This window comes from Myotis lucifugus, unplaced genomic scaffold, assembly GCF_000147115.1.
Source record: "Myotis lucifugus unplaced genomic scaffold, Myoluc2.0 scaffold_176, whole genome shotgun sequence".
In the NCBI taxonomy this organism is placed as follows: Eukaryota; Metazoa; Chordata; class Mammalia; order Chiroptera; family Vespertilionidae; genus Myotis; species Myotis lucifugus.
In genome coordinates, this window is record NW_005871224.1 from 1,577,605 (window position 1) to 1,589,919 (window position 12,315).

The following is a 12,315-nucleotide window of genomic DNA, read 5'->3' on the forward strand; positions in this document are numbered from 1 at the left end:
ATGTGGAGTTAGGCCTTCGTTTCCTTAGTTGTAAAAACGGATATTGTGACAGCACCTGCTTCCCAAGATTGTCTTGAGGATTGGGTAAGAGAATGCACTTAAAGCTGGGAGCACATACAGGTGCTCATTCAAGGGCGGTAATTAAAAGCAGACTATTTTCTAGGGGGAGTCTAAAGAGGGACTATCAGACGTAGAGCTCTGGGGGTGGACAAGTTGCAAACGGGATCCTGGGAAGCAGCAGTGCAGCAGACAGACCTGCTTTCAAATCCTGATTTCACCACTTAATGGCAGTGTGACCTTGGACAAATTACTTCACCTCTTTGAGCCTCTGGTTCCGCATCTGCGAATGAGTATTGTGAACACTGTGCAAGGATTTAGTAATGTCATGCATGGAAAGAGACTGATCCAGTGTGTGTCACACAGTAGGTGGCCAGCAGTGGTAGCTGTGTTTATTAGCCAGGCCAGGCCTTCCCAGACCACACTACCTCAAGGGCTTCCCCCACCCCAATTCCTGTCCATCTTTATCTTGATTTCATTCAATGCATCTCCACTAGCTGCAGTTATCCTGCTTGTTTTTACTACCTTTTTGTCTGTTACGAAACTGGCACTTCTAGGTGGACGGAGACTGCTTGTTTTGCTCACAATTATATCCCAGAATCTAGTGCTGTGCCTGACACACAGTAGGAGCTCAGTGGATGCTTAATGAATGGGGGAAAAAAAAAGGATGAACTGGGGAGAGGTGCAGAGCATGCAGACAAGAGTCTAGGATTTTTTGGGGGGAGTGGTGGGGGGAGGGTGATAATGGAAAATAGAGACCTTTGTGGAGGGAATAACTTTAGGGAGGAAAATATTGGGGGGAGGGAGTTGGAGAAGGCAAACTTTGGTGGAAAGACGTAGGCTGGTTTACAGAGGAACCTCCCAAGATTACTGATGGGAAGGAAGAAGGATGGAGGGAGGAGGGGGAAACAGTAGGAAGAAGACAGGTCCATGGAAAGGATTGGTGGGGAGGGACATTAGATGGGGGCTTCTCATTTGGCCAGGGTTAGGGTGCAGTGATCCTCAGCTGTGTCCTTTCTAGCATGGAGCATGCATTTAATAAATGTTTGTGGGTCTGGGGGGTGGGGGGGAGCATGAGGGCTCACTATGTGGTGAGGAATGGTGGTAAGAGAAAACATGGGGGGGAGAGAGGCCCCGGACAAGAAGAGGGGTAGGAAAGCAGGAATCTCAAGTGGGAGGGCAGCTACAGGGAAAGGGAGAGGCTCAAGGATTTTAGGAATGTAGAGAGTGGGTGGATGTGGCTGAGAAGGGCAGAGTTGGGCCTCCTGCCAGCACCCAGTTACCTGCAGGCTGTCACCTAACAGCCTGACTCTAGGCCTTCTAAATTGCTGTAATATTTATTAAATGCGTTTTCTGTGTCAGGTACTTGCTAAGGCCTTCCTGTGTGTTATTTCCTTTAGTCCATTTTATAGAAATGGAAACTAAGGCTCAAAGAGGTTAAGTCACTTGCCCAAGATAACAACAGCTGAAAAGTGTCAAAGCCAGGGTTTGACTTTAGTGCTTGTACTCATGACACTGTCTTTTTGAATAAAACTTCCTAATAAGTCAGGTTGGAAAGTCTTTCAGCTTGGTTGGGTCTCACTGCCAGTGGGTCATCTTCACTCTCCCGCCAGCCAGGGAACGGTAAAGGTTCTCAGGTTCCTCTGAAGTATCCTGGGAACTGCCCAGGTACATTGTTTAGGTTGCATGGTCATTGGGTGCTTTTTGGAAACCTGAGCTGCCTGCCCTGGTTCAGGCAGATCAGCTTAATCCATATTACAGCCTGCCTGAGTAACCTGGTGATTTGCTTACTGGTGTGGGGCTTAGAAGATCCTAAAGTGACTTGGATAAGGGTGCCATAAACAGCTAGTACCCACCCCAGTGCCGGTGATGATCTCCATTTGGCTCTGATAGTAAACATCTTGGGTTTGGGATAGGGAACAGCTTATAACCGGAGGGAAAAAGAGACCACCATAGAGCCAGTGACTGTACAGGGTGACAAGCACTAGGATCACTGTAGGCCCAGGGTTCGGTGGAAACCTTGCGAACTTTCTGGAGGAGGCAACACCAGAGTGCAGTCTTCAAGGACGAGTAGGAGTCACTGTATGGGGGAGCAGGATGTGGGAGGGGGACCCTGGAGTTTGTGGAGCATCAGTGTGCGGCTGGTAGTTGTGGGAAACAAGTCTGGAGGTAGAATGAGGCTTGGGTTTCATCTGACACAGGGAGACCAACCATCTGGGTGTGCCTGGGACTGAAGGATTTCTCAGGACATGGAACTTGCAGTGCTGAAACTGGGAAAGTCCTGGGCAACTGGTATAAATTGGTCACCCTCCCAGTGACAAGTGACAGTTCCTAGTACACTTACCCTGACAGAGGACACAGTGTGGATGGAAAGGAGAGATTAAGATACTTAAAATAATTTAGAATTGGTAATTTAGGGGGAGCAGACAAAGCATCTTGGAACCCTCCTAATCCTCCCTTTTTAATGGACTTTTAAAGAACAGTTTGAGATTTACAGAAAAATTGACAGGACAGTCCAGAGGGCTGGAAACCCTTTTTGAACGACATTATTCTTCATAACATTCCCAGCTTTCAAAGTGGAAAGGGATTTGACTCTTGGAAAAGTGTGTAGCTGTGGTTTTTGTCTACTCAATCAAGTTCGTGATTTTTGAGGCAGATTGAAATAGTAAGAGTTTATTTGCTGCACATCCTGGGTGGTTTGCTGCCCAGACTAGTGGCGAGACTGTGACACTGACAGACAGATGCCCACCACTAAGAAGAACCTTTCCTGATGGAGTCGTGTGATTGCTATTGAAGCATCACCCGTACTGGGAACTATGAATCTACAACTGGTGGAACTTTTTGGTCTTTGTGTTGTGTGGTTGTCTTAATTCTCATCACCTTTTTGTGTGGCTCAAGATTCTTGGTTGCAAATGACAGAAATCTGGATGGAATTACCTTGAGCCCCAAATGGAACTGATTGGCTCCTGTCACTGAGCAGTCATACCTGGCTAAGCCATGGCTGAGTCCAGGTATTGAGATGGAGCTATCCATATCTGCCTCTTTACAGTTCTTGTCTCTGCTTTCTACTGTATTGGTGTCATCCTCAGCAAGCTCTGGGTTTACATTGTGTTAGCTTAGCAGTCCCTGGGAAAAAGAACTTCTTTTCTTAGTATTGCCAGCAGAAGTCCAGAATTGAATAGTGTTAGACCAACTGGGATCTCATGCCGATCCCTGACCTAGTGACTGTGGCAGGGGGTGTGGAATGCTCTAATTTGGAGCTGGGATGTCATCAGCTCCACACAAGCTACTGGACAGAGACTGAGAGAAAGGGAAAATAGGGGTTTTACCTGAAATAGACGGTGAATGGATGCCCAGCAGGTAGACACTCATCTACTCTTGGTATATTCCACTTTTGTCTAAGATAGCACTGATACTTTTAGAACTAGAGGTACAATATTGCTAGATTTATTTTCTTAGAATATACTACTTACCATATCACACACGCTGAGTCCAAGGTACCTGCTATGTCAAGTCTCAGTTCTTTCAGGCCTTCATAGCACTGTAGACTCTGTTCCTGCCCATCTAGTTTGAGAGCACAGAGGAGGGCCCTATAACCCAGGCCAGGGAGTCAGGAGCATCCTTGGTGGGCAGATACCCACCTTAAAGCAGTGGTTTTCAACCTTCCTAATGCCATGACCCTTTAATACAGTTCCTCATGTTGTGGTGACCCCCAATTTCATTGTTACAAATTGAACATAATTAAAGCATAGTGATTAATCACAAAAACAATATGTAATTATATATGTGTTTTCCGATGGTCTTAGGCGACCCCTGTGAAAGGGTCGTTCGACCCCCAAAGGGGTAGCGACCCACAGGTTGAGAACCGCTGCCTTAAAGGATGAGTGGTTGTTACCAGGTGGGGAGTGGGACAGGGCAGAGTTAAAGGGAGAATGCTCAGGGAGAGGAAACAGCATTTGAGAGGCTGGGAGGAGAGAGTCTGGGGTCCTTCAGTAAGGGGATGTGTATGTATATGTGGTGGAGGGAGGTGGAGGACCCTAAAGCAGAGCAGTGAGGCTGGAGAAGTCATAGAAGCCAGGTCCTGCTGGGCCTTGTAAATCATGTTAAGAAATTTGGACATTAGGCTGAGAACAGTAGGGAGTCATTGAAAGTTTGTAACCAGAGGGCTGCTGTGGTCCCTCCGAATTTTGGAGAATGGACTGGGGGAGGGCTAAACTGGAGGAGGTGGGCTTCTACTCGGGACTGTTGCTGTCTTCTGGTAAGTTAGGATAGCAGCCTGCCGAATGTAATCCAAGGATATTTCTTTTGCCATTTCACACTGACGGTCCTTTCTCATTCACTGTTACACATACCTCAGATACCTACCTCTCTGCCTTTGTTTCCGCCACTTGAGCTCCCCTCTCCTTGCTCACCCAAATGCTAATCCTATATAATAATCCTATATAATAAAAGGGTAATATGCAAATCGACCGAACAGTGGAACGATCTGTCACTATGACGTGCACTGACCACCAGGGAGCAGACGCTCAATGCAGGAGCTACCCCCGGGTGGTCAGTGTGCTCCCACAGGGGGAGTGCTGCTCAGCCAGAAGCCCTGAGCAGCTGGAGAGTAGCAGTGGTGGTGGCAGTGCTAAGGATGTCTCAGGCCGGTCTGAGGGACACCCCCCCCCACACACACACACACACACACACACGAGTATACGAATATCGTGCACCAGGCCTCTAGTTCTTCCATAAAAATTGCCCTTGTGGCTTCAGCCAAGAAGTTTTACCATGTCCTCTAGCTTCACTTGTTCATGTTCTTGCTGTCCCACTCAGTTAACACATTATCGTAGACAGTCTTCTCATCGCCAAAGAGTTAGACCAGCTGTCAGGTGCTCTGAGCTCTTCCAGCTTTATCCCAGCCTTGGGGTTAGATCCCCAGGAAGCTGGCCAGGGTTCCTCAGGCATGTCCGTTTGCCATCATAAATGTTCTTACTTGGTTATTTATTTGTTTGTCTGTCTCCCAATTTGAACATAAGCTTCATGAGGACAGGGACCTGTGTGGCTTGTTCACCTGGGCAATGTCAGATGCGAGGACAGGGCCTGACACGTACTAAGTGATCAACAAGTATTTGTCACAGGATGAACAAAAGAGGCAAGTGCTGGCCAGGCTTTTCTTAACAACAGCTTGCTCTTGCCACTTCAGTCACAGCATCTGTGCTGGAGCTGTGACTTGTTCTAGGGCTGAAAGCCCTTCCTACACACCTGCCATGATTGCTGACTCCCTGGCATCCCAGATGCAGTCTCACTGGCTGGCCCAGTTTAACACCTTTTGGGGAAATTCATCAGGGGAAGCACCGCCTGTGATAACCTTTCTCTAATCCTCTAGTCTGATTTCACGCTGTATGGACCTTCTCCTTGTCCTGCCAGTCAGAAGGCTGGATGCTGTCCAAATGGAAGTTTTCAAAGCACTGAGTGGGATGCTCTGGAGAATGTCTGGGGAGTCTCTGCCTTGGTGCTGAGCAGGCCAAACAGACACAGGCTGTGTGTGCCCCCCTCTCTCCCACTCCAACATTGTTAATTTTGGGTGTGTGTGTTTTGGGGAGTGAATTGGAGGGGGTGCTTTGGGGGAGTGAATTTCTAGTCCCCCTAGCTCCACTTACCCTTTCTTACACTTTAGCTTACAGATAAGTTTCAGGATCTTTCAATAGGAGCATCCTAAAAGGCATATTATGATGCATATCATAAAACTTGTATGAAACTTGAACCTAGTATATCTATCTCTGAAGTGAACATAGTCATTATTAACTGTAACGGCTTAACTTGTGAAATAAGTGACTCTCTTGAGAAAGAAGGGTCTGTGGAAGTGGGATTTGTTTGCAGTCTCTAGTTCTCAGTGATGAACCTCTAGTGTGTTGGTTGCATGTTGGCAATAGCCTGCAGTTTTCCACTCTCCAGGCATTTTGGACTCTTAAACTCATCTCACAAGGTAGAGTCTGTTAATGTGCAAAAGTCCGAGATTGGGAGTCTACATTCTGCAGATCTTCTGTTGGAGATATGGTAATGCTGGCTCTTTTCCAAAGAAATGGAGTAAGGTCAGTTATGAGGACTTGCCTTGAGCTCTAATACGCATTTTCTTGCTTTTTTCGTTTGTTGTTTATCTATTTGATTTTCTTGTAATGCTGGGCATTCATAACTTCATGTAAATAAAGTGTTGTTTACTCCATTGTTTGTATTTTCTGTACTATAATACATATAAGCATACGGCTTGGAGCCAGCCTGCCTGGGTTCTCTGTGGGGATTCTGGGCAGGTTCTAGCCTCCCGGAGCCTCAGCTCTCCAGAGTGCCAACCCACAGGGTTGTTTTGAGGGTTGAACGAGTGAATACATCTGAGGCACTCAGAACAGGGCCTGGCACTAGGAGGCTGTAACAGTTTTTATCATGATGATAAAAATATTCACACACAGAGTTTGAGAGAAAATGTTACATAACAGTTGTTATCATTGTAAGAGAAAAATCTTAATTTGCTATTTAGTTAAATGTCCAAGCTAATCATTCTGTCCTTGGACACTTCTCTCAGGGACACAGCTTTGCACACAAAGTTGGCCACCCTAACGGTTTGATCATGTAAACACTTAGGAATCCTAGTGCCCAACAGAAGAGTAACTGCTGTGCTTGTGCTTTCAGTGGCTTACTGTGTAGGCATTATGGGTGTCTGCCACACTTGTCAGTGGCAAAAATGCTTTTATTTTAGCCAGAGGTGGGAAAAAAGATGGGCATGGAAATGGACATGCACCATGAACTCAACTATGTAAATATCCATAAGCAAAGGAAAAGACCCAAGGAAATACATTGCAGCTTCCGCAGTGGTCATCTCTGGGCAGCAGCATGCTTGACAATTGCCATTTCTCTTTTGTTGTTGAAGTTTCTAACTTTTCTAAAATGAGTGTTCCATTTCTAACACTCAGACGTTATTAAACTGTTAATATCTCTGAGGAGGTTGAATTAGTTGATCTTCCAAAGCTCTGGGATTAGATACAGCATTAAAATATTAAATCTTAACCCATTCAGCTTTCTTTTCTTTTCTAGTACATTTAAACAAACATATAGTGAGGGTCTCTTCTACAACAGTATCTAAAACAGTGTGTGCTAGGGCCGTGGTCGGCAAACTGTGGCTCGCGAGCCACATGCAGCTCTTTGGCCCCTTGAGTGTGGCTCTTCCTAAGCCTTAGGAGTACCCTAATAAGTTAATAACAATGTACCTACCTATATAGTTTAAGTTTAAAAAATTTGGCTCTCAAAAGAAATTTCAATCGTTGTACTGTTGATATTTGGCTCTGTTGACTAATGAGTTTGCCGACCACTGTGCTAGGGCATCGTGGGGAGAAAAGAAGAGCAAGGTGCAGGTATAACATCATAGAGTTTAAGAGCTTGAAATCTAGTGGGTATTTTTGTTTTGCTTTGTTAATCCTCACCCGAGGATATTTTTCCATTGATTTTTAGAGAGAGTGGAAGGGAGGGGGAGAGACAGAGAGAAACATCGATGTGAGAGAGACACATCAATTGATTGCCTCTAGCATGCACCCCGACTGGGGCCGGGGATCGAGCCTGCAACCAAGGTACATTCCCTTGATCAGAATCTAACATCTAACCCTCGACCCTTCAGTCTGTGGGCTGATGCTCCATCCACTGAGCCAAACCAGTTAGGGCTTTACCAACTGGTAAAATATTTTTTAAATATTTACCAACATTTAAAAAATGAATGTTTCAAAGACTACTGTTTACAATAGCATTAAAAACATCAACTGTCTAGGAATAAATCTAACAAAAGATGTGTGAGACCCCTATCCAAACATTGAGAGAAATGTAAATGTCATAATGTTACACTATGGTGAAAATGTCAGTTCTCTCTCTATTTATAGATTTAGGTCAGTCTTAAAGAAAATCTTAGCGAGTATTTCTGTGGAAATTGAGAAGATGGATTTTTAAATTTATGTGGAAATACAAAGGGCCAAGAATAGCCAATGCCATAATGAAAAAACAGAAGAAAAGAAGTTTGGAGGACTTACGTTATCACATAACAAGATTTGTTATAAAGCTGCAGTAATTGGACAGCATGGTATTGGCACAAAAGTAAACAAATAGATCAGTGGAACTACAGCATCCAGAAAGAGTCCCGCATCTGTAGTCACCTGATTAATGACAAAGGTGACATTGCAGTGCATTGGAGAAATGAGGACCTTTTCAGTAAATGATGATGAGTCAACTAGATATCCAAATGGATAGTGAATTTTGGGCAATGTCTCACGCCACACACGAAGATCAGTTTCAGATATAATGTAAGTCGAAATGTGAAAGGGAAAACTAGCTTTTTTTGGGAAGAACACAGCATTTCTTCATGACCTTTGGGGTAGGTAAGGATTTCTTAAGCTTGACACAAAAAGCATTATCCAAGGGAATGCCTTTCACATTAAAATTAAGAATATTTGCTCATCAAAAGACAACTGTAAAGAGAGTAAAGAGGCAAGCTACATTTAGAGAAAATATTTGTCACGTGTATATCCAATATAGGATTTGTGCTCAGAATATATAAAGAATTCCATCAAATAAATAAGAAAAAGGTACTCTACGTAATTTTAAAAATGGACAAGAGGAAGACTTGCACAGGTACTTTGCAAAAGATATTCAAATAGCCTTGAATATGTGAAAAGATATTCAACTTCAATTATTATACAACGAGGGGCCCAGTGCATGAATTCGTATACCTTGAAAGGAACTGTGGGCCGTGAGGCTGCTATAGGCACAGGGGAGGGTCTCAGCCCATCCTCCATGCCCCCGCCCAGAGCGCTGGCCCCATTCACACCCATTGACGGCGTGGAGTGATTGGGGCTGGCGCCAGCAGCGGGTGTGAGCAGCAGCTGCTGCCCCGATCGCCCCTCAGCAGCAAGGAGAGGTGGAGAAGCCCTCAGGGGTGATCAGGGCCAGCAGCCGCTGCTCGCACCCGCTGATGGCGCCTAGTGATGGGAACCAGCACCAGGCACCGGCAGCGGGTGTGAGCAGAGCTGGCACCGGCAGCGGGTGCGAGTGCCAGGAGGGACCGTGGTGCGTAGGAGCAAAGAGTTTTCAGTAACCACCAGAGGCTCGCCCTGATGACAGCAACTGGTGCCCTGCCTTGGTCTGGTGCCCCCGCTCACCTGCTCTACCATCCCACCGTGGCCAACACCCGCCATGTTCCACACACGCCCCCTCGTGGTCAGCACATATCATAGCAATTGATTGTTCCGGTTGTTCTGCCATCCGGTCTATTTGCATATTAGCCTTTTATTATATAGAATAAAACCCCAGTACAACATCACTATATACCCAGCAGAATAGCTCCACTGAAAAAGGCTAAGAACAGCAGGTGTTGGGCCATGGAGCCATGGAACAGGTGGAACTCTCACACTGTGCCTCCTGGCCATTTGGCTGCGGGCGAGCTTCTAAATGTCCCTCAGTTGCCGACCGGCCTGTGCAGTGGTGATTACAATTTTCATGTCCCCAGGTTACTATGAGTATGAGGGTCACCTGAAGCCCTTCACATAGAATCAGGTTTGTAGGCCATGCACCACATGTGGGAGCTCCTAGAATCTTCTTTACAGGACTTACTACCCTGCTCTTTCCTCTGGTTTTGTCTGTAAGGACCTCCTCGTAGTTACTAGAATTTTTTTCATAGATTAGTTAACGAAGGATATGATGGAAACAATAATAGTACCATATGTAGAAACTGCCATTTTATGTATCTGTCTTTTTACTTGTTTATTCCTCCTAATAACACCATAATAGGTAGGTACTAAAACATTATGGTTCAATTGCTGCTCCCTTTTTATGGTTGATAAAACTGAGGTGAACTAACTTGCTCAAGATTACCCAGCTAAGCCCAGACTTTCCACTTCCTGCTCTGGCTTCTCTGGATGGCTCCATAACTCGTCCCATGAAGTCCTCTTTTCATGAATGGATCCAGCGTGAACTCTCCTTTCTAAGTCTGAGAATATTCCATGTATAATTTAGTAATAATGTTGATTAGGGCCCCAATCATGACGACCGCAACATAATAATAATAGTAGCAGCTAAATTCTGCATCTGTTGAGTGCTTACTGTGTGCCAGATGCCAAGCTTGGTCTTTCTATGTGTTATCATGTCCAATCCCTGGAACAGCTCAGCGAGGAGGCCTTGACTGTTACTGGTGCCTTATGGAGGCTGACTCTGACCTCCATAGTTAGGACGTGTCAGAGTCAGGGGTCAAGCCCAAGTCTGTCTGTTACACTCCCAAAGCCTGCGCTCTTCACTGCCTCTCTGTGCTGCCACTTGCTGTGTTTGGCTTTGGACCTTTGGCTATGTTCAGTCTTTATATGCTCTGATGTAACATGTTCATGAAGACGGTCCCCTACCTTCCCGCCATTCAGAATTTATTGAGTACCTGCTGTGAACCAGGCATTTTGGAGTCACCAGGATCAATAAGATGATGTTTCTGATCTTGAGGAACTCATGTCTAGAAAGGGAGGCAGATCATTGCAAATGAGGGTGGTCTGTGCAGCAGCAAATACCTATGGGTACAGAGGCGCCAGAGAGGAGGGACTAATCAAATCCCCCAGGGCAGGAGGGTGGGACGGTGCTTTAAAGAAGGCTTTACCAAGAGGTGCCTGAGGTAGGTTTTTAAATAGTAGTAAGAGTTTAGTGATTGGTTAGGGCACCAAGGGCATTCCAGGCACAGTGAATAGAAGTCAGAGCTGGTCCTAAAGATTTTACTCTCTAATCCTTAATGGATGTCATCCTCTACACACAAGGAAACACCAGAGTGGGAGAATCTGCCTCTCCCCTGGCACCAATAGTGCCTATCATGGCAGGGAGTGGGTATGCTGTGGGCTGCATGGAAAGTGTCATTGATGGCCATCGTGTGAGTGATACAGTGACCCTGAAACTTTAGTGTAAACTCATTCAAAATGCAGATTTGGGACCCTGCACTTAGGAGTCTGTGGGTTGCTCTGAAAGAAACGGGTATGCCTTAGCATTTGATTGTCCTGATGTGTAACTGGTATTGTGGGCAGGAAGCCATTGTCAGGACAGAGTAGAGAGAGAGAGAATGGTTTCCTATAGGCAAAAGTGACAGATTGGGTGAATTTTATCTCCCTGTTTAATCTGTACATAGAACATAACATACTAAAAACTGGGCTAGATTCAGAGGAATGAGGAATGAAAATTGGTGGAAGAATTACAATAACTTAAGATACGCAGATGACACCATCTTACGGCAGAAAGTAGCAATGGTTTGAATGACTTCTGATGAAAGTGAGAAGAAAGTGCCAAAGCAGGACTTGCATTTGAACATCAAGAAGACAAAACTCATGACAACAGAAGGAATACACAACTTTAACAGTGAAGTTATCGAAATTGTTAAAGATTTTGCTTACTTTGTTCAAATATCAATTAAAATGGGGACTGTAGCCAAGAACTCAAGAAGGCCGAGACTCGAAGGGCAGCAATGGAAGAATTAGGAAGGATCACCACGAAGATATGTCATTAGAGACCAAGGTTAACATCCACACCCTCATATCCTCAATTACTATGTATCGATGTGAAAGTTGGACAGTGAAGAAGGCTGATAGGAAAATGACTGATTGGAAATATGGTGGTGAGAGCTCTACAGATACCCTGGACCTCCAGAAAGATGAACAAGTGGATCCTAGAGCACATTAAGCCTGAAACATTGCTGGAGGCAAAAAATGACAAAACTGGAGCTCTTCTACTGCAGGGACATCATGAGAAAGCAGGGTTCTTTGGAAAAGACATTAATGCTGGGAAAAATAGAAGGCAGCAGGAAAAGAGAAAGACTAAAGAGACAGACTGACTCCATCAAAGAAGCCATAGGCATGAGTCTGTATTTGCTGAGCAGGGCTGTTGAGGACAGGACATTGTGAACATCACTTATTCATAGGGTCACCAGGACTCAGAGCTGACTCAACGTCATGTAACACACCCAGGAGTCAGTTCTGTGGATCTGAGATGGGGAGCTGGAATCTGCAACTTAGGTGATTCTGATGCAGGAGGCCTGTGAACCACAATGTGAAACTCTGCTCTTTGACTTGGACAAGATGAGTCAAGGCGGCATGAAGATAGAGATTCACGAGTGCCCTGGTGATTCATCCCAGGCTGAAACAGTGCCGTGGAGTTACCTTATCCCTGAGGAAAACTAGCTTCTGCTCCCGTCTGTAGCCCTGCCTATAGATTTGGACACAGGTG

General features: G+C 45.4%; 1 protein-coding gene across 8 annotated transcripts in view; it reads left to right on the forward strand.

The window, feature by feature from the left end:
- The window catches only part of CLEC16A (C-type lectin domain containing 16A), a 222,268-nt gene that overhangs the window by 693 nt on the left and 209,260 nt on the right, over positions 1-12,315 (forward strand). The gene's annotated exons all lie outside the window — the stretch shown is intronic.